Raw genomic sequence first — 22,052 nt, forward strand, 5'->3', positions numbered from 1 at the left:
GGGCCCAGGCCGTCCCCCGGGGCCTGGCGAGCGGCGCCCGGCGCGGACAGCGGGTTTGTTTACGTCCCGAGAGCGCCCCGGGGGTGCCCGCACACCACCCGGCAGCCCCGCTCTTTTGTGTGCATGCGGGAGCCGCACGGATCGGGCCCGGGTCGTTTCGGGGAAACTTGCGAGGGCGGCTGGGCGCCCCCCGCGCGGTGCCCGCGGGGCCGGGCGCCCCGGAACGCTCGGCGGGTGAGAGTGCGGGAGCGGCGCTGCAACTTTCCCCGAGCGAGGCCCCGCGCGGCGCTCCGGCGGGCCGTTGGCGCCGGCGAGGGGCACTTCCTCAGCCCGCACCCAGGGGCTCCGGGGCCCCCAGGGACCGTGCGCCGGCGAGAGGGTCCGCGGGCTGCATGGAGGGCACGGCGGCTCCGCTCCGAAACGCTTTCCCGGGCCGGGTTCTGGACGGCGGCGCGCTGGGCCCGAGTCCGCGCTCCGAGCCCCGGGCGCCGCAGAGGGACCGCGCCGGGACGCCGCCGCCGCTGCCCGGGGCCGCCCGGGTGCTCGCCGCCCCTCACCCGGGGGAGCTGAGCCATCACGGGGTCTGCCCAGCACGTGCCAGCGCCGCACTCGCGGCTCCCGGACAGCCCCGGGACTCTGCCAGGTGCATGTTGTGCGTGGCGGGAGCCAAGTTGAAGGTGAGCGGCTTGTTGACCCGAAGCTCGGTGAGCCGTGGGGTGACGGGGTGCAGCTTAGAGGGGCCCTGAGCTGCCCGGCGCTTCTGGGGGGGCTGGGTGTCCCCGGGGAGTAGCTGGATGCTCAAGTATGCGGGAAGGGTAGACTTGGCTCAACTTTGCTAACCGGGAAGACGGTGACTGAGACCCAGGATACCTTTAGGACTAAAGCAAATGCACCCCTGAAGCAGACTTGTATGGAGAGAAGTGGATTGGATTAAAACACGCGCAAATGGAGTCTGACAACTTTAATGGTATCTGCTTGTTTTCTGCCCTTGCCTACGTGAAAATCATAAAGCCGACTCGGAGTCGTTTTGGAATTTACTCAAATGTCTCACTTAACTTGGGAGAAGACTATGTGAAATACGCATTTCCGATAAGATGAAACTTAAAGGAGTTTGAGTATTTATTGACAAAAATAGATTACTCCAAAGTGTCTATTGTGTAAATTAGATTCCTGAATGTAATGAACACAGCCGAATGGCATTTTTGATAAATTGGTCTACCCTGTTTTAGTAAAAATAGCTCCTTTTTTAAACCATAATTTAATTTCTGTGCTTACTGTAAAACCCGTTGTGGAGTTTTAAGAGACAAACCGTAATTGTTTGTTTTTTTTTTCATCTTTCTTTTCTTGTCTTCCGAATGTGACACTCTAGCTTAATGTCGTTGAAGTTTATATTTTAAGCATCCTGGTCAGACTGCCTGGGAAATGGGTTTGGTGTCTAGAGAGTTACTAGAATTTTATGAACTCTCTAGGTTGTTTCCACCTCCCACCTCCCTTCCTTTTCCAGTGGTTAGCAACATCATCTGGGATCATGGGACATTTAGCAGTGACATAGTGGTTATGAATCGAGCTACGAACCTTAAGGTCAGCAGTTCGAAACTACCAGCTGCTCCGCGGGAGAAAGCTGAGGCTTTCTGCTTCTGTAAAGATTTACAGCCTCGGAAACCTGTACAGAGTTGCTATGAGTGGGTTCCGACTCCACAGCACATAACCGCCACCACCACCTTGGACTAGAGAGAACATTTCCCTGTTAGCGTGCTTGAATAAACTTTAAATATGTTGATCTTAAAATAATAATCCTTTCTCTGAGCATCATTCTCTTAAGCAATCCAGCACCTTTGGGTTGTTGTTCTGGAGTGCCATGGAGTGGGTTCCAACTCATAGTGACCCTGTAAAGGCTTTCGGAAGAGCAGGGTGCGTGTATTTCTGAACCACCGACCTTGCAATTCAAAAGACCTTGTGATCCAATGCTTATCCTACATCACCACACCAGGACTCAATGCCTTTTGGTGGAAGATACTAATTTGACCTTAAATGGTTACCTGTGGCCGCTTTGTAGCATGTTGGAAAACTTCAATTGAATGTAGAATGCCCAAGTGGAAGCCTAAGTTTGAGCTGGTGGTTTCTCCTTGAAGAGGCCTTTTGAATTACCTGGTTTAGCGTCCATTCTGTTCCCACCCATGGTAAGTGAGCCAGTGGGATTGGGGTTTGAGAGAGAATCCAGTCATTACCCTTCTCGGTTTTCCAGAACCCCTAACACTGAGATCAGTTGCCTGTGGGACCCAGTGTGGGTTGTGGGTTGACACCTAAGATGAAGAGGCTGAGTCTCCGCTCCCCTTGAGTCCAAGTCAGAGCTCAGCAGATCGGGGGTGGGGGGGGCATGTGTGTGGGGTGCTGCCATCCTGTACTCCCTGAGGACACAGTGAGCAGGGCTGTGCCCTTAATTTCTCTGCTTGGTCTGTGTGGGAGGTGGCCTGAGTGCCCAGGAAGAGAATTTCTGAAGTCTTGAAGCCTGCTATGGTTTCCTTTTGACTAAAGCTGTGGTATGGAAGTTTCAGGGCTTTGGTGTTGCTGAGACTAGTTGGACAAGTTTTTATCCAATCTCAGACTTGTAAAAAAACCAGGCTCTTCATGTATTTTTCTTTTTTTTTTTAAATAAGAGAATCACCTTTAAAATACAAAGACATGTTTGAAAAGAGGACACTTCCTGAAATAAACTGGGGTTGGGGCTGTCTTCTCTTTTGGGCATGATTCTTCCATGGAGACCAGGGTTCCTGCCCAGATTTTTTAGGAGCCTTTTACAAAACTCTACTTGACAGGATTTTCTTCTTTGTCAAAAATAAAAAGACAGATTTCATTTTGCTGGAAGTCCACTGTCTGTTTTTTTTTTTTTTTTTTAATTAAATGTTTTTATTTTGGATTGAGTGAAAGTTTGTTTACAGGGCACATCATCAGCTTCACATTCAACCATTCATATAGCTTGTTTCATTACATTGATTATTATCCCCTCCATATATCATCAGTTAACAGTGTTTCTCTCTATCCTCTTTAGCTTTTTTTTTTTGGATGGGGGGGTGGGACTTGCCTTTTTGGAATTTACAGTCTCGGCTTTTAGGGAAAGTTTTTACATTTGTCTGTCCACTGTCTGCTTTTATTTTGTTTTTCCCCTCTACTTGGGAAAGTGTGTGTGTGTGTTTCTTGCCTCCCAGGACCAGCTAGTGTCCTTTATAAACTAAGGCCTAAGTTAATGTTGGTAAGGGCTGCTGAGTCTGTTCCGACTCACAGCGGCCTGACCTTGTGTTTAGTATCCAGTACTCCTTCTATGATGCCACGCCAGGACCCCACCACTGCTGGTATTGTGTTTGTTTTTTGGTTCTTTTGATATCGGTGTCTTTGAGATTGCGTGTGTGTAGGGGTTCTATTCAGAGAATTGGAGGTGTTTCCTGTGTGAAACTGTGGGTTTGGTTTCGTTTTTCTTACAGGTGTAAGTCAGTGAAGGGATGGGATTATGCACCCACTCCTGAGTAGTGAGGGATTATGCACCCTTCTCCTGTGTTCTCCCTTTCACAGTACTCCTAGGTAGCTACATGAAGTTGGAAAGGGAAGGGACAAACTGCCATTGCCCCCTCAGGCATCATTCTTCCCCCAATCTGCTAAGTTAAGTGCCATCGAGTTGGTTCTGACTCATAGTGAACCCTGTATGTATAGGATTGCCGAGGCTACATTTGTGTGGGAGCATAAAGCCTCATCGTCCTCCCGCGGAAGGAAGATTGAATAAGGCTTCAAGCTCGTAGGCTTGAACCACTAACCTTGTGGCTTATAGCCTAGTGTTTACCCTACAGAGCCACCACACCATTGGGCTAACCCTAAAAAAAATTGTTGTCTGGTGAGCTGATCGAGCCCATGAAACTTTAATTATTGTTAAAAAAGCCTTCTGCCCTGCTGTTGTACCCTTAAAGCAAACCCACTGGGGTTTGTACAGGGAGTTCTGCAGAAGTAACGGTTTGTGTTCTATCACAAGTGGGCCCACCTGTAGCAACTACCCCTAGTAGAGCAAACAAGGCTGGAGGCAGAAAACCTGTACAGCTGGTCCTTGGACAGCGAGGGGGTCATGGGATCCCCACCTCCTGAATAGTCAAAAAAACCTGTGTAATTTACAGTTGACTCTTGAACAACACGGTTTTGAACTGAGCGGTGAGCTCGTATTGAGAGGATCCGCTGACAGTGTCCTGTGACCCTAATCATCCCCGGTGAGTATTTGGTCTTTTATACGGAGTTGATTAGCGGAGTTGATTAGCGTCACTTAGCGTCACAGGATGTTTTAAGAAGAGTCTTGCAACATTTAAGCCTAGTACAGTAGCGACAGGGAAAAAAAAAAAACCCCTGCGTACCAGTGAATTTGAGTAGTTCAAACCTGGATTGTTCAAGGGTCATCTGTTTGTTTCAGCTCATTTATAAAACACAAAGAACAGCATGAAATGAAGAAAAGACAAATTTGGAAGGGAACATGTATACATTAAAAACAAAAACCAAAAAACAGACGTTCATCGTAAGGAAAAATTCGATCCACCCCATCATAGTTGAGTTGATTCCAACTTACAGTAGCCCAATAGGACAAGGTTGATCTGCCCCCTAGGGTCCCAAGGCTGTCAGTCTTTTAGAAGCAGACTGCCACGTCTTGCACCAGGTTGGCAAGTTTGAACTGTTGACCTTTTGGTTAGCAGCCGTGCGCTTAGCCATTATGCTGCCAGGGCTCCAAGATACCTTACAGTTGTTGAGTGCTGTTGTGTCGTTTCCAACTCCATTTTTCATAGTTTCTGTATTTGAGCTCACAAAAATAGACTGCAACCGAAATGCTCTATAAAAGCTACTGTAAAAGTTAGCATGCAGCATCGAAATGATGCTTAGAAATTATTTAAAAGCTTCTTTAAAATTATTAATGATGCAACAGTTAAAAATACATTTTTTTCCCTGTGAAAAATTGATTGTTGTAATTTTGTCATGATACAGAGTTGGTTATCTAGTCTTACTGTTTTATCTGAAGCCAAGCATTATGGCTTCAGAGAGATGGTTCTGATTTCAATTGAAATGTTGCTGCCTCTGACTGCTGAAACCAGACCCTTAATCTTATTTTAACATATTTAAAACATTCAAAAAACCTCCGGAAGAATTGTTTTGTGTAAGTAGCTAGTGGATGTAGTTTAAACACTCAAGCAATTCAAGTATCTAATTGGGAACAGGTGGGATTCTTGGACTCCTGTCTTTGAATCTTAGAACAGCAAAAGGCCACGAAGTCCTAGTAGTACCGTGACTAAGCGCTCGGCTTGGACCCAGACATCAGCAGTTCGAACCTACCAGCCTCTCTGTGAGATAAAGATGTGGCAGTGTGCTTCCTTGAAGATTACAGCATCGGACACCCTTGGGGGCAGGTCTACGCTGTCACTCTGTCTTCTGGGGTCCCTGTGAACTGGAATGAACTCCACGGCAACTGGTTGAGAACAAAGCACAGGGACCCTTTTTACTTACGGCCATTCGTTTTGTTGAAATGGTTTGAAAAAGAGCCCTGCAGCATGTTATTGTGCCCGCCACTATTTACCTGGGCGCTCCAGTCATGCAATCTCAGACGCTGGGCACCAGGGTACCTGATAGAATTGTGCAGATTTGGGGGGTGGGGGTGGAAATAAACTCTTAATTGGGCACACAGTTTAATATCTGTTATGTAACTGCTATAACCAAGAAGCTGTAAACCGATTTATGACTTTTGATTGAATAAACATTGACCCTAAGTATTTGAGTACCTAATACTGACTGATTTAGAAGTCAGAAAGCAATTAGTTGCCTTAAAATTTCTCCATTTAGAGTCAGAAGCTTCAGTAGTCACTAAAACCATATTAACTCTGCTAGGGGGCTATTTATCAAGATGTTAATGTGTTTAATGACGGGGCTTTCTGACTTGTCATTTTCCCCAATTTTGCTCTGTGGTTACAAACCAAGCTCGGATTTGTGCATTAACAGGAGTGTGAGTGTGTTGGACTTAAGGACAGAGCAGAGGTTTTATTGAGCTGTTGGTCCTGTCCCGGCTTTGGATTTGCTGAGCTGTAATCCATTCCTCTTTTCAGCTGTGTCCTGAGACAGTTGTTAGGGGGGAGCAGTCTTTGGCAGGAAAGGAAGAGCCCCTGCTGGAAATGAACAAGGATTGAGAATGAGCCTGTGGTACCTCCCTCATTTGCTTGGTGCCTGAAATACCTGCGCTGGGATGGTGACTTAGAGATTTCTCTGTTTACAGAATATGACATTGTTAAAAGATCTAACGAGGGCAAGCAACCCTTTCTGAAAGACATCTCATTTGTTGCAAAGCTCATCAACAACTCTTCCTTTAAAAAGTAAACAACTCTAATAAAAATAATTTTAATTCTTACTGTAATTAAGTCTTACAGGATAATGTTAGGCACATATATTGGGTGCAAAGTAAATGCTTGTTAATTTCTTCATTTTAATCGGAAGTCCTGTCACTTATGTTTATGAGAGCCCTGGGCCACTGTGAGTCGGAGCTGACTCAATGAATGGCAGGGGACTTGGGTTTCCTTGAGGTGGGAGGTGGGGGCAGCTTTGTGTGACCACAAGGTTGCCATCCCCCTGGCTGGATTGGTAAGGATTCCACCCACAGGGGTCTTCCTGCTCAGAGAAAACGATCCTTTCTTTCCCAGTTTGTTTCCAACTGATTGAATACAATCAGTGGACTAGAAAGGGCCTGAGTTGGGAGTATTCTTCCCTGAGACACAATGGAGCAACTAAAACAAGTAGCCAGGTAGAGCTGGGCTTTGCATTCAGTGAAGCTGACTAGATTCTACTTGCTTTTATGAAAGCACTTGTACAAATGAGCAATACACCAGCCTACATATACACAAGGCAGAGAAGACTATGGGAGTGTCCTGACCTACTAGGTCTTGCGCACGGCTGAGGCTCCAGCCATCGACAGTTGAAATCCTGGATGTTTTTGATTATTTGCAGTTTATGAAGTTAATGTGGGAGGAAACTGCCCGTGCTTACACTGGAACTCTGGGAAAGTGGCTCGATCTTCTCTAGTATTCTTCTAAGTATAGTGGTGGTGTGGAGCCTGCCCTCTTACCAACATCATTCCATTAAGCAAATAGTTACATTTTCAAAAAATTTTAGATATGGTTGTGAGATGTACTGAGCTTGGTTAGAGGAAAACCAAATTGACAAATGAACTCATAAGTTGAACATTGCAAACTTGCAAGAAATAGAATGTCAGTTTCTGTCATTAAAAATTTATTTGGGTGTTGACAGCCTTTTGCTAAATGTAAGACATTCAGATCCTGTCCACCAAATTTGATTAAAAAAAAAAAAAAAAATCCAAAAGCTGTTTCCCATATTCCCTTAAAAGCAATGTAGTCTTTCTTAGATGCAATTTTTTTTCCTTCCTAGCAAATTGTTAACATTTTGCCTTCTAACATAGCATTATGTTTTTAAGACCCAAAGGAATATTAATTCATTTTGTTGTTAAGTGCCGTTGAGTCGGTTCCGACCCATAGCGACCCTGTACAGGGTTTCCGAGAGTGTAAATCTACGGGAGTAGAAAGCCTCATCTTTCTCCCGCGGAGCGGCTGGTAGTTTCGAACCACTGACCTTAAGGTTCGCAGCCCAGTTCGTAACCACTACGCTGCCATTTTAGACCCCTTTATTTTACTGTTAGTTTGAATGTGTGAGGTTCATTTCCTCTTGTTTTAGGGGATAATTTAAGTTACTACGTAGATATTCATAGTTTGATAAAAGCGAGCAAATGTACACCAAAAAGAAATGGTTTTAGAGCCTGCACCTGCACACATCAAACAAACCTGCAGGCTCTGGGTAGAGGCCGACCCACAGTGAGAAGCCCTCAGTCCAGGCAGGCACCACTACCTGTCTGTCACCTTGGGCCTTCTCTCATGTGCTAAGCCTGTTCCCTTCCTTTGTTGTGACAACTTTTTTTTTAATATTTATGGCGCGCCATTATTTTGAAATCCTGGAAGAAAGATACTATGTAAATGAAAATTAAAAATAAAATTGTTGCTGGAGGGAATTGTACATTTACTTTTTATGATGAGGTTGAGAAAAGATTGTTTTTTTCTTCCTTTGCCTCTCCCTGAAAATAGGAACATTCTGTTACTCCTCTTGCCATTTCTGCATCATTCTGAAGGGGCTGGCAGACAATGGTAAGGCAGGCATTAGCTTTGTTTTCTGTTATAACCCAGGCCCGCTGAACCAGATCTGAACCCATGCACTTCTGTGTACAGTGAATTCTTTCACATTGTTGGGCTCTACCCTGACCCACAGTGTAGACAGCAACTGCCCCATGACACGTAACTCTTTAAAAAGAGAAGATGTCAGTCACCTATGGATAGAGATCACAGCTAAAATGATGAGTAGACCTGTGCATCCAATCCCTTCCACCCTTCCTGTTCACACAACAGCGATGTTAAACGGTGTACAGTTTCAAAGAAAACCGTGAGCACTGAGACATTCATGCAAACCAGTGTAGAAACATCCATTTCCTTGAATTGCTGCATTTCAGTTCCATGCTTGTGCTGAGCCATCCTTAAGCCGAGTAGGAGACAGGTTCAGTCAGGAGCCAGTCAGGAAGGCCAGGCTGCTGCAATGTGGCCCTTGTAGATGACATCTGCCGTGGACCTCCAGTCCCAGACAAGGGCGCAGGACCAGGGAGCTGGCCGTGGCTGCTTGGAGGGCAGTGTGGGTGCCATGCCAGGCCCTCACGCCTGGGACCAGGGTTTGTCACCATTGACTTGGGGTTGGGGAGGAAGGGTATTACCGGTTATGGCTGTCTTTGTCAGGGGAGTAAGAAGGGGTTTTCGATTGTTTTATGTTGCTCTGTGTTGGTATATAATTAGGCTGTCATTTCTGTAGCATGCTGATACTTTATTGGAAGCTGTTGGGTGTGTGTTTGTAGTTCATTTGGGGAGCTGCTTGTTGTCTGTGAGAGCCAAGGCTTTCTAAGGCCTAAGAGCGGAGTGACTTGTATTTACTTGTTTCCAAGTGTCCATTTGCCACATCATAGATGTGGCTGCCGCATGAATCTTCCCAAACCATTGAATCTGTCCAGTCGCCTCTCTTTCAGTGCCCGCGGTTGCTCACTTTGGTGCAAAACCGAGGCCAAACTGAGGCAGAGCTCAGACTGGGAGGCAGAGTTCCTGGTGGTTGTCTCCTCGCTCACCCAAACCTTTGGCTGCAGCAAGAACACCCTCAGACTCATGTTCATTTGGGGACCCTAACCTCGTCCTCCCTTGATACGCGTATCTGAGCATCAAGCCCTATTTCACTTGGTCTGTTTACCAGCCACCAAGCAGCCCCTGTGTGCAGCAGTGGGCTAGAGTGGTCCCACCTAGAGGAGCGGACAAGCTCTGACGGAGGTGTGTGCACGAGGCATGTGGGGTGGGGGTGGGAGCAGGCAGAGGAAGTCAGGCTTGAGTTGAGCTCTGTGGGCTTAGGAAAGAATGGGGGAAAGAGCTTTCTAACAGGACAGTTGTGGGGCACTCCTGCGAGGCCTCCCCTGAGCTTCCGCTGGGTCTCTCCTTCAGTGACACTGACCATCCCCATCGTAGCTCTCCACAGCATCTGGCTGCCTTACTGATGAGGCTCCTGCCAGCTCGTGTTACGGGCCTGCTCTTGCTTTGTGTGGCTCTCTGTGGTGGCCACCAAAGTCCTGGCGCCCATCTAGAGACTGCACCCTGAGAGGACAGGGGACCTCTGTCCGGGGCAGCCCTGTGTGCTGAGATGGAGGATTCATGCTCCTCGTTCACTTAAGGTGAACTTAGGTCTTTGTCATCTTGTGAAAGGTAGCTATGCTGACACGGCTGGGTTTTGCAAGCTGCTCATAGGTCCATGGATGGACTCTCTGGGCTTGTGGATAGGTGCTTCTGTCTTTCTTTTATTGATTTATTTTTAAATTTCCATTTATTCTCCTCCTTGTAAAATGCCCTATATGGATTAGTTGAAATATACTCGATTTTTTTTGTGGCTCATAAAATGTATTAAAAAAATTTTTTTTTTCCTTAAGGGCAAAAGTTGAATTGGGCACAGCAACCCATTGACAGAATCTTAGTTTTTGGTGCTTCGCAGCCTGAACCAGAGCAGACTGCTGTGTGGAAAAGGCAGGCCCATATCGAAATGACCAGAACCAGACAAACAAGCGAGAGCGAGGGACAAGGAGTGTGAGGGTTTTGGTGTCAGCCTTCCTCACTGTTCCTTGCCAGCAGCCCCGTGACTGTCCCCTGAGTTTGGCAGGTACCAGAACAGAGGGAGAAGCCCCAGCCTGGGACAGCCCATTTGGAGCAGCGGCCTTCACAGCCTGTGCACTTGTGCTGCTCCTAGAGTCACAGTGCCCAGGATATTTTTGTAGGGCTGACATCACTGTCTGTTAGCAGGCGCATTTGCATGGATTTGGGGAAGTGAGGACTGTCAGGACCTCACTAAGGGGGACTGATAGAGCCACAGAGGGCCGGGGCCAGGAGGGGGGAAGGAGCCACCCCTGGATGGGAAGAGGGTGTGCTCCTTTGGGAAGGTTGGATTTGAGGGGGGCTGGTAGGAATGCCAGGGGTGCCTTGGGAAAAAGGAAGGTTGGTTCTGAAGTTTGGGAGAAGCTGGAGGCATCTTGGAGCCTGAAGCCTACAAGGGTTTTGGTTGGTGTTTGAAGGTCAGGAGTGAAAAATGCATTTTAACTGGAGTTCCTCCCCATTTTCGCACCCCTACTTCTGGAGCTAGGGTGGCACTGTAGACTAAGCACTGGGCTGCTAAACCATAAGGTTTGTGGTTCAAACCTACCATCTGCTCCTTGGAAATCCTATACAGGGTCGTTGAGTCACAACAGCAACAACTGGCAGCACTTGTGGAGCTCGGGCTACTGTGAGTGGAGAAAAGGGAAGTATTGCTCCTGATATTGAAGTCTGCTTTTCTACCTATTGTACCCGGCGGGGTGCTCACTGGTGACTAGACGGGAGCCAGGAACCTTTCAAAAAGCAAAACAAAAACACAGCTGCCATTTCCGGAGCATTAACTGTGCGCAGCTCTTGAATGACTTCATTTTATTTGCAAAACAGGCCTACAGTGGAGATGGGGACCTGCCCTCATGGGGGAGAAGTTGGAGTCCTGTCTTTTCCTGACATGTTAATTCCTAGATGGACTCTCAGTTGGAGCAGTGGGGACTCTGAGGGACCCCTGTTCATGGCCACAGTTAGCTTGGGAGTGAGTAGCTGGTGGTGGAAGTAAGCCCTCTGGGTGGATGTGAGAGAAGGGAACCTGGGCGCGTTGACTGACGAATAACCAACACCTTCTGAGGGAAGCCTTGCTGAATGGAGAACCTGTAAAGTTTTGTAGAGCCACTCTGGCCTATAGCAATAAAACTCCAAAGAGGATTATCTGAAAGATTGAATTTCTATTGCCCACGTTCCTGGGCTGAGGAGACTTCACATTAGCCAACTTGATCTGATAGTTGGGGCCCAATATGGCATCCGAATGAGAGTAGCCCTCCTCATCACATTACCTGCTAGTCTCATTGCCCCTTCTCCTACACAGCAAGTGTGTAGGCCTGAGACTAACACCTGGGCAGAGGGTAGGCACTGCCCAGCCCGCAGTCTGGGGGATAATGATACAGCTGACTGTGACGTTTCTCCTAGACCCAGGCATAGGGGCTGGGGAGCGATTCGCTGCCAGTCCACTTTGACCAAGGCACAGGCCCCACTCTAGAGATGCTTGGAAGTCTCAGGGATTTATTCACTGCCATGGCTGTTGTGAAGTGACGTCAAGTTGGTTCCGACTCATAACACTGTGTAGGGTTTCCAAAGATCGGCTGGTGGTTAGCAGTCCAGTGCGTATCCTGTAGCACCACACTATCGGTATTGGACCAAATTCGTATAAATCACGAAAGAGGTTGGGAAAGCACTGAGGAGACAGTTACGTGAAGGTAGGGTCCAGGGTGGGTGTCAGAGAGAGGCCGAGTTTACACGGTCAGCATTTGGGCTTCAATCTCAAGGGAAGAGGCCTTGTCAGACTCTGCCAGTTCTTAGCTCTTCATCGTTTCCTCACTGAAGAAACAACCAGAGCTCGTAGGCCGCTGTAGGCTCTGGTGACTTCTTTTGCATTCTTGACTTTTTGTGATGACGCGGATTGTTTTGTTATGAAATTTGAGAAGAAACAATGCAAAAACGCGCACTCGTCTTTGTAATAGTCCGGCACATTTGAGAGAAGCTGGTAACAGTTTTATTTGGTTTTGGAGCAGCTTCCTAGACTCTTGGGCTATTTATTGATTGCATTTCTTTGCTGAACTTTCCTTTGTGGCCCCTGATTCTACTGAAGCGCCGGAGTCCCCAAAGGAATAAGGCCCTGGAGCATCAGGCTCTAAAGGGCGGGGCTCCCTGCTGTCTGGGGATGCCCATCAGCCTGGGAAGATGGGCTGGAGCCATTCTGTTTCATGGGTAGATTTGGTCCCTCACTTATAGTAAGAATTGATTGAGCCTCTCTAGTGACCAGAACAGCTGAAAGGAGAGACAGAAACTAAGCATAATGAATAAGTAATCTATAGAGGGTCAGTGTCACATGTGTGAGAAAAAACAGCAGGACCTGCGTGTGGAGGAGGGGGGGATTTTTTTTGTTTTTTTAAAATTGTATTCAGAAGACCCTGGGAAGTAACTGAGTTTTAAATGGTTTTTTCAAGTTTCAAATGGAGATTTCTGTTTTCGAGGATGGTTCTGGAAGCCCCATCTGAAAGGCAGAGCAGAATGAGGAGGGCCGGGAGGATGTTGAAGTCCTCATGTAGGTGAGCAATGAAGAAGGACAGAATCTGACAAGGTTCTGGGGAGAGAGAGAGAGTGGGACTGAGGAAGAGGAAGGTGAGGCCGCTGGGCCAATGGTGGCCATCAGAGGTGGGGCTGGCCAGAAGCAGGCTGGGGAGGGGAGAAGACCTACTCAGACAGGCCTCCTATGGAGTAGAGGTGGAGGCTGTGTGCCAGCAGGGGAAGCTGAGGTTGGGAAAGGCAGCTGAAGGGAGCTGTCATCTGGCCAGTCAGTGCCATGGCTCCTACGTGTCCAGAGGTGGGCCCTGCACAGCCGCCTGTCTGTGTGAGCCCCACAGGTGATTGAAAACAGGTGCGCTGAGGGAGCCCTGCTTCAGTGTTGGACATGACTCATGTGTGCCCAGTGAGCCTAGAGTTTTTCTTTATTCATCCCTGTTTGCTTTTTGTCAGTAATCCTTTGTAATTCCCCAGTTTCGTGATGTAATTTTAATGGAATTAAACTTGAACACTTCAAAATTATGTAATTAATTACATTCGGCTTCAATTACAATGACTAATTATAGGGTGATACCTGGTGGCAAGTCAGTTCCATGCCAGTGAGGGGGTTCGTGTCTGCTAGCTACTTAGGGAAGCCAGTTTTGTGCAGAATCGGAGCAGCTGCACCTGCGGGCGGGACTGGCTGCCTCCGGACTGCTCTGAATGCCTCAGTGTCCCTACGTCACCCAGGGCAGCTCAGGGGGAGAGCTGGTCAGTGTAGGTGCCTCTATCAGGGACTCCGGTGGTGCTGTGAGGGGAGGAGTGAGGGTCAGAGTGGGCCGGAAGGGTTGTTTCCAGTTGTATTAGGTTTTGGGGTGGCACTTTAGAATATACACTGGACTTGCAAGGCTGGTGGTTCAACCCACCAGCCACTTCTTGGAAACTCTATACAGGGTCACTATGAGTTGGAACCGACTTGACGGCACTTAACAACAACAACAACAACAGGAATGTTGATGTGCTCTGGTGGCATAGTAGATTATGCTAGGTTAGCAGTTGGGGCCCACTAGATGCTTCTTGGGAGGAAGATGAGGCTTTCCGCTTCTGTGAAGATTTACAACCTTGGAACCCATATACAGGGTTCTCTGTGAGGCAGCACCCAAGAGCAGCAGCAGCCGAAGAAGGCTGAGAGCATTATTTTGTGATTCTTCCGTTTTCTTGGGAGGACAGTGTGTTCAACTCAGTGTGAAGGGTCCAAGGATGGAAAAGATCATGTACTGAGAAAGGCGGAAGCCGGTCAGACCAAGCTTGGGGCACATGGAAAGGAAAGATGAAAGTCGGCAGCGATAGTGTTCCTGTGCAGTATTATTCCCTGGAGGCTCCCAGGGCCAGCAAACCTCAGTCCCTAAACCCGAGCTTTGATTTTGCTTACTTCCCACAAAGTCCACATCCTTTTTGTAAATAGGTTGCTTTCGTTTCTGTTGGGGGTGGGGGTCTTCGGTGGAGGGACCGTGATTGCTAAAGCTTGCCATAATCCGTATTTCCCTCTTCGCAACCGAAATGGAGTCCCGTTCGAAACTGGGCTGCACAGGATTAACCAAGAGTAGGGTGGACCAGGGCTCCAGCGCTGCGCCTGTCCTGTCCTGACTCCCCAGGGGTACCTGCCATCAAGATACTTGGGGGATGTTCCTGAAATGGCTCTCAGGAGCCCTGGTGGCACTGTAGGGTAAGTCCTGGACTGTTAAATGCAAGGTTGGCCCCAGCTCTCTGTGGGAGAAAGATGAAACAGTCTGCTCCCATAAAGATCAACAGGCTTGGAAACCCTGTACCTGGTCGCTATGAATTGAAATCGACCCAATGGCAGTGACTTATTTGAAGGATCCCTGGTTGCGCAGTAGGTTAAGTATTGTTGGACTGTGAACCACAAAGCCACCAGCTGCTCCGTGGGAGGCCAATGGGTGAGGCAGTCTGCTCCTGTAAAGATGGACATGTCAGACACCCTCTGGGGCAGCTCTAGTCTGGTGGGTGGTTAGGAGTCAGAATGGACCTGGGTGGCAGTGGCTTGTTTTTGTTTGTTTGTTTCTGACTTACTGAGAGGCTAATAGCATCTTTTCCAAAGGCTAATGCTTAAATGTGGAGTCCTGGTGGGCGCTGTGAGCTAATTCTTCAGACTATAAGGCCGGTGGTTCAAGCTCACCAGCTGCTCCTTGGAAATCCTATCCAGGGTCGCTATGGGTCGGAATCGACTCGGTGACACTTCACAACAACAAGAAGAGCAACAACAATGCTTAAATATCGCAAACTAAGTAACGTCTGAGTTTTCTGTGTGTTGAATGTGCAGAGTCTGGCAGGCAGTGGGGTCTCGTGTCTCAGAAGCTCTGAAGGTAGGAACTTGGTTTGTTGTTGTTGTTGTTAAGTGCCGTCGAGTCGGTTCCGACCCATAGCGACCCTGTACAGGGTTTCCGAGGGTGTAAATCTTTACGGGAGTAGAAAGCCTCATCTTTCTCCCGCGGAGCGGCTGGTAGTTTCGAACCGCTGACCTTAAGGCTCGCAGCCCGATTCGTAACCACTACGCTACCAGAGGGCCCGTTTATATGTCTACGAGTTTTAGACTAGTTTTTCTTTTTTTTTTTAGGGGAAAGTGGGACTTGAAAACATTTGGGTGATACAACCTTTTTCTTTTTCCCTTAAGATGGTGCTTGGTAGTTTTGGGGGAGAAAACACCTTTTTTTTATGTTGTCTTGATTTAATGCTCCAATACTTCTGCCTCCCCCACCTTTTTTTTTTTTAAATAGAATTCTGCTATTTTTCATCTTTTGTTGTTGTTGTTAAGTATCATTTAACATATAGGATTTCTGAGGAGTGGCAGGTGAGTTTGAACCATTGACCTTGCAGCTAGTAGCCCTGTGCTTGCCTGCAGCGCCCCAGCAGGACAGTGACGTTTAGTATATCCCCAGTGTTAGATAGCAGTCACACTACCTAAGGCCATACTATTTCCACCACACACACACACACACACACACACACCCCAAAAGAAGCCCTGTGCTCCTTATAAATCTCTCACCTTCCCACCCCCTTGTGTAACCTTTCCTGCCTCTCTGGAGTTGCCTGTTTGGAATATTTTGTATAAATGGAATCACACTGTAGGTAGCTTCCTGTGTCTGACTTATTACATTGAGAACAAGGTTTTAAGGTCTGTTCATGCTGGATCCTGTGTTTGAATTTCATTACCCTTAAGGCTGAACTCTGGTAGCATAGTGGTTACAAATCGGGCTGTGAACCACAAGGTCAGTAGTTCAAAACTACCAGCTGTTCCGTGGGAGAAAGATGAGGCTTTCTGCTCCCATAAAGATTTGCAGCCTCGGAAACCCAGTACAGGGTCGCTATGAGTCGGAATCGACTCCACGGCACACAACAACAACAAGAACAAGGCTGAACAGTCCTCATGGCTGTGGCTTGTTTTGTCCATCTGGTCATCCCTTGACAGACACTGGGGGGGTTTCAGCCTTTGACTATCATGAATCTGCAGCTCTGAGCGTTCTTGTACCTTATGTTGGCACTTCTCTCGGCTCTGTCCGTTGGTGGCTCTAATCATAACTCCATGTTTAGCTTTATTGAGTTGTTACTCTCTGATGTACATACACTCCCTTATGTGTTATGAGGAGCCCTGGTGGCGCTGTGCGCTGCTAACCTAGAGGTCAGTGGTTCAAATTCACCAGCTGTTCCGCAGAAGCCTGCTCCTCTAAAGATTTACAGCCTGGAACCCCCTGTAGAGCAGTTCTGTGCTGACCTGTACGGTCACTGTGAGTTGGAATCAGTGGGCTGGCAATGGATTGATGTTCAATGCAGTTTGTTTGTTCTTTAGAGTTCATTTTAATGCTTCACTCAGGATTCCATTTTATTCAAACAGGTCTGTTCTGGTCTCCCTCCTGGCTTTGCTCAGATTCTTCATCTAGTATGTTGCACCCCTTTGGAACCACTAGAACCATTGTTGTAAACATAAGTGCAAATGGATTTTGTGGAAGTGACTGTGGAGCCGTTTGGGATGAGAGCACACAGCTTTAGTTGGCCACCCATCCTCTCCCTGTTCCCCACCTTCCTTTCTTGTTCACCACCAGGGATCCTTCTTCCTCCACCTGATGGTGAACCTCAAAGTTTGTCTAAGCTAATCCTGGTCATGCCTTCTCCTGACCAGGGGCTGGCTTAGGCTAGTGAGGTGGGAGGGACCTGTCCAGTGGAATTGCTTCTGGGAAAGAGCTGCTATGAAAAATGGCAATGAGCGGCCCCTTTCTGCCTTTGGACTCTGGTCGCTCTGGGGCAGAACTGACTCAGTTGTACTCAACAGTGTGAGCAGAGGCTGTGGAGAGCTGCCCAGGGGAGGAGCTCACGACCAAGTGAAGCGGCCCAGAATGGTGGAGCAGGAGGATGGAAGGAACGCCGGGCCTCCATGAGTTTGCGCTGCTAAATTAACCAAGCCTGCCTGCAGTCTGACCCCCAGCTTACTGTGACATGAGAATACCATTTCCTCCTCGTTTTAAGTTGGATGTCTGTTACTTGCAACTGGAAAAGCATTCTGAAACAAGATATTACAATTAACATTCAGATCATAGAAAATTTCTTTTGACTGCTTTGGCTTGATGTGGAATTACAAGTAATATTTTTGGTACTGGGTTGAGTTGAGAGTGTGAGAAGAAAATGTGTGCTCTAAGCTCTCATTTCTATTGGCAAGCAGAATTCCATTTGCCAAGCCAGATGTCCCTCAGTACTTTAAACTCAGCCAATAAAACATTAAGCAATTAGAATGGTTAATATTCAGTTAAGTATAATTAGAACCTGGTGTAAATTGTGAATGAAATTGATGGGCTCTGTAAGTTACAGCAAAATATCAAATCTTTGTGAGTATGGGTCTGCAGGTGAGTTTGTCAGTTCAGGTAGACAAGTCACCTGACCTCCTTGTTGTGACATGCCGTTGAGTTGTTTCCAATTCATAGCAACCCTGTATAGGGTTTCTGAGGAGCAGCTCGTGGGTTTGAACCATCATCTGTGCAGTGAGTAGTCCAGTACCTATCCTACAGTGCCAAACCCAGGACTCCATTATACTAAAGTTGTTAAAATCCTCAGGTTAAATCGTAAGGGTTTTAACACACCTATTTCTACATCGTGGCAAGAAACACCAAATCCATATTTCTGCTTCTCTTCAGGGTGTGTGTGTGTGTGTGTGTGTACAAGCATACCTCACCCCATGGGACCTGAGTTAAACAATCAGTTCATGGAACGTCTCAGTTCATTACATTTTTTTCTTACTCCACCCCCATCTCAATTCCCTTCCTCTCCTCAATCTCTGGATATGTCCTTGCAAAATAAGCATTTTGTGTGCCTAGGTGTTTTAGTTCATAAATATGGTATCATGCTATAACTCTCTTTCCTTCTTTTTCACTCTTCACTGTTGCTGAGATCTGTCTGTGTGAATCCTTATACATGTGATTTGTTAGTCATGATAACCGCATTGGATTCCATCTTAAGACTCCACCCTAGCCCACACATCCATTTTCTTGGTGAGGTGGTGAACGGCCTTGTGTCTTCTCTTGATGAGTGTCCAGATGTGGGGTTGCAGGGTCATAAGGTGAATGTGTCCTTAATGTCACCGATTGCTTTGCAGAGGAGCTTCAGCACTTTGCAAGCAGTCCCTGAGTTACGAACATGTGACTCATACAACCTGAAGGTAGGGTCCAACTCCCTTGGTGGTGTTGGTGTGTTGTCGAGTCAGTTCTGACTCATAGCGACCCTGTATAGGGTTTCCGAGGCTGTAAATCTTTGTGGGAGCAGAAAGCCTCATCTTCCTCCCACAGAACAGCTTGCTAGATTCAAACTGCTGATGTTGCAGTTTGTAGCCCAACTCATAACCCACTGCACTGCCAGAGCTGCTTCTAACCTCTGTAAATAACATTGTATTAAAAGTTTGAGGTGCATACAATGGTTTATAAGAGCAAATGGACACTACTTTGCAACACACAACAAAATATTATGATGTTAAAAATGTTTGTGTATCTGGAAGTGTTTCTTTAATTTTTTTTTATGTATTGTTGTTAAGTGCTGTCTAGTAGGTTCTGACTCACAGAGTGGCCCTCTGTAGAGTTTCCGAGGAGAAGCTGGTGGGTTTGAACTGTCTACCTTGAGGTTAGCAGTTCAGTGCTTTTCCTACAGCACCACACCAGGTATATATATTTTGCTGCTGTTGTTAAAGTGCTGTCAAGTTAGTTCCAGCTCATAGTGACTTTGTAGAGGGTTTCTGAGGAGCAGCTGATGAAATTGAACCATGGACCTTGCCGGTCAAACTGACCATGCGGTCCAGTACTCAAGCCACACCAGGACTCCAACACTCTATGTTGTTGTTGTTAAGTGCTGTCGAGTCAGTTCCAACTCATAGTGACCCTGAATAGGGTTTCCAAGGAGCGACTGGAGACCTTGAACGGCTGACCTTGAGGTTCAGATGACATTGCAGTCCAGTGCATTAACCCTCAGCGCCACACCAGGAGTCCAGGACTTATATAGAGGTATACTATATGCAAGGGAAAAAGTTCAAGGAAAAAAAGAATTCAGAAAGAAGGGAATCTTCGCACAAGCTTTTTGAAGCCCTCTCCTATATATACTAATACGTTAGATATGAATTGTACCTAATTGTTCTGAATTATATACAGATTCCCCTACAGACAGAACTAGGAGTGGGACTTGTTTGTACCATCTGTACTCTCCAACCAAGCAGTGCACGAAGGGTCTGCCCCCTACTTATCACTGCTGTATAGATACATTTTTTTTCTTTATGTGCTATTCTGAGAGCTTTAAAGTGGTATTTCAGTATTGTGCTAACTTTTCTTTTAGGACCACTAGTAATGTTTATACTTCCTGTTGCTTCACTTTATACTCAGTCATCTTTCCAATTCCCCTTGTCTAAATTAACTGGTTATGTATTTTGTCACTCGCCCCCTTTTTGAAACTTGGGCTTCTTGCTTTCTGTTTGTTAGAGTTCTTTCTTCTGTGCTGATTCTTTGTCAGGTGTAGCTCTGCAGTTCTTGTCCTAGTCTCAGTTGTCTGTTGGTTCATCCATAGTGCCTTTCTATAAGTAGAAAATCTTAATTTTCATCAAGTTGTATCTGTCCGTTTTGCATTACTTCAGTTCTGTTTAAGAAAATTATCCCTACCCAAGATACAGGTATTTATATTTCTGTAGCCATATAAATTTGCCTTATTTTGATCTTTGATTTAGGTTGGAGTAGATTTTTTTTGTACAGTGTATGTTGTTGTTATTTAGTGCCATAGAATGATAGTGACCCTGTATAGTTTCCAAGGAGTGGCTGGTTAGTTTAAACCGCCAACCTGGAGATTCAAACTGACTTTGCAGTCCAGCATGTTAACTCACAGTGCCACGCCAGGATTCCATAGTGTATGAGACAGTTCTAAAAATCACTGGTTTTTCCAGCATTATCTGCCCAATAGTCTATCTTCTCTCCTCCCTGGTTTGGGAAGTTGCCCTTATCATATTCCATGTTTTCATATATATATGGATCTGTTTCTGGGGACGTACTTTTGTTTGGATTTCCTCTTGTATCGCTATCGCACTGTTTGGATGACTACAGCTTTCTGCTGTTAGGTGCAGTCAGGTTGGTTCCGCCTCATAGTGACCCTGTCGGGAGCCATCCTCACAGGTGTTGTTACGTCTCAGTCCATTGATCTTGCCACTGCGTCAGTCCATCTTGTTGGGTTGAGGTCTTCCTCTTATTTGCATCTTAATTTCTGATTGGGTGGATTTGCCTTTTTTTCTGTTTTTTTCCCCAGAAAATATTTTAACTTTTCAAAATCCATTATTCTGACATACACATTTCTGTTAAGTTCACCCTAAATTTTCTTGGAATTTTTGTTGTGTTTATATAGATAAATATATAGATCAATTTGGGGAGAATGAACAACTATTCTAAATTGTACCGTTCTTCAGGAGATTTTTCCACTTGTTTAGGTCACCTTCTCCATCAAGGTTCTGTGCATTCTTTTTCAAGATGAACCCCTAAATCTTTACAAGTTACTGTAAACACTGTCTCACTAATCTAATTGATTTCTGCTGGTACAAAAGAAAACAGTTCGTTTTTTGTTAGTGATTTTGACATTGGCAAGCTTGCTGAATCTCTTATTAGTCTTGCTAGTTCACTTATTTTGTTGTATTTCCTCTGGAAAGGATCATATCATTTGTGTGCACATACATACACACAGAATAACGATTTTGTTTGTCCTTTTCCTTATGCTGGAAAACTTAGTTTGTGGTCTAGAACCTCAGACTTTGTTTCATAGTAATGGGCATAGTAACCATCCTTTTCTTTCCTGGTCTTTAAAGGAGATGTGCTTAAAGGAAATGAAAAGAATTTTTTTTTCTGTTTAAGAATACACACAACAGAACTCAGTGATAGTGATGACAGTCTGTGAGTTGTGCCACCATTCTGAACCTCCTTTTCTGAGTAATCCTTCCCCTGTTAACCTAAACTCACTGCCCCGAAGATTCCTACGTCATCTTTCCAGTTGCTGTTGTCAGTCTGATCTTAACAGAGCACAGTGCTGAAGGCAGCAGGCATTGTTTGGCTTTAAGAAGACTTCAGGGGATCTTTTTGGTTTCAGGTTTAATGATTACATCTCAGGGCAGTAGTTTCAGGGGTTCATCCTTCCTTTGTGGCTTTAGAAAGTTTAGAGTGTATAAGAATGTTAACATTTTCTGCATTTCCCCCCTTTTGATTAGGGCCCTTCTGTAGAATCTGTAATCAGAACCTTCAGTAAGGACAGCTTGGCACCATCCAAGTTTTTCCTGGTGGCCAAGGAGGCAGTTGTTAATGGAGGCAATTAGCCACACATTCCATTTCCTTTTCCTGTTTCATTTCTTCCACTGTTGCTCCAAGCAAATAGAGTCCAAGTGTTCTACCTTAAATGGCCCCTTGCAAGCTGTTATGGCACCAGGCACTATGCAGGGAACTAGGAGGTCAACTGAAGAGTTTTGGTAGATGCTAATATTAAGGACTCCTGGTGTGGTGCTGTAGGATGAGCACTGGACTTCGAACCATGAGGTCAGCAGTTCAAACCCACCAACTGCTCCTCGGAAACCCTATACAGGGTGGCTATGAGTTGGAATCGACTTGACAACACTTAACAACAACAAGGTAGTTCTCCTTTCCCCCAAATTTGCTTAAAGATTTTCTCATAAATAGGTACTTTTCCTTAATTTATTTGTGTCCATGT

At 46.3% G+C, this 22,052-nt stretch overlaps 1 protein-coding gene across 6 annotated transcripts in view; it reads left to right on the forward strand.

Annotated features, from left to right (window-relative positions):
• Window positions 1-22,052, forward strand: part of CUX1 (cut-like homeobox 1) — a 460,382-nt gene that overhangs the window by 731 nt on the left and 437,599 nt on the right. The gene's annotated exons all lie outside the window — the stretch shown is intronic.

This window comes from Chrysochloris asiatica, unplaced genomic scaffold (genome assembly GCF_000296735.1).
Source record: "Chrysochloris asiatica unplaced genomic scaffold, ChrAsi1.0 scaffold00034, whole genome shotgun sequence".
Taxonomy (NCBI): Eukaryota; Metazoa; Chordata; class Mammalia; order Afrosoricida; family Chrysochloridae; genus Chrysochloris; species Chrysochloris asiatica.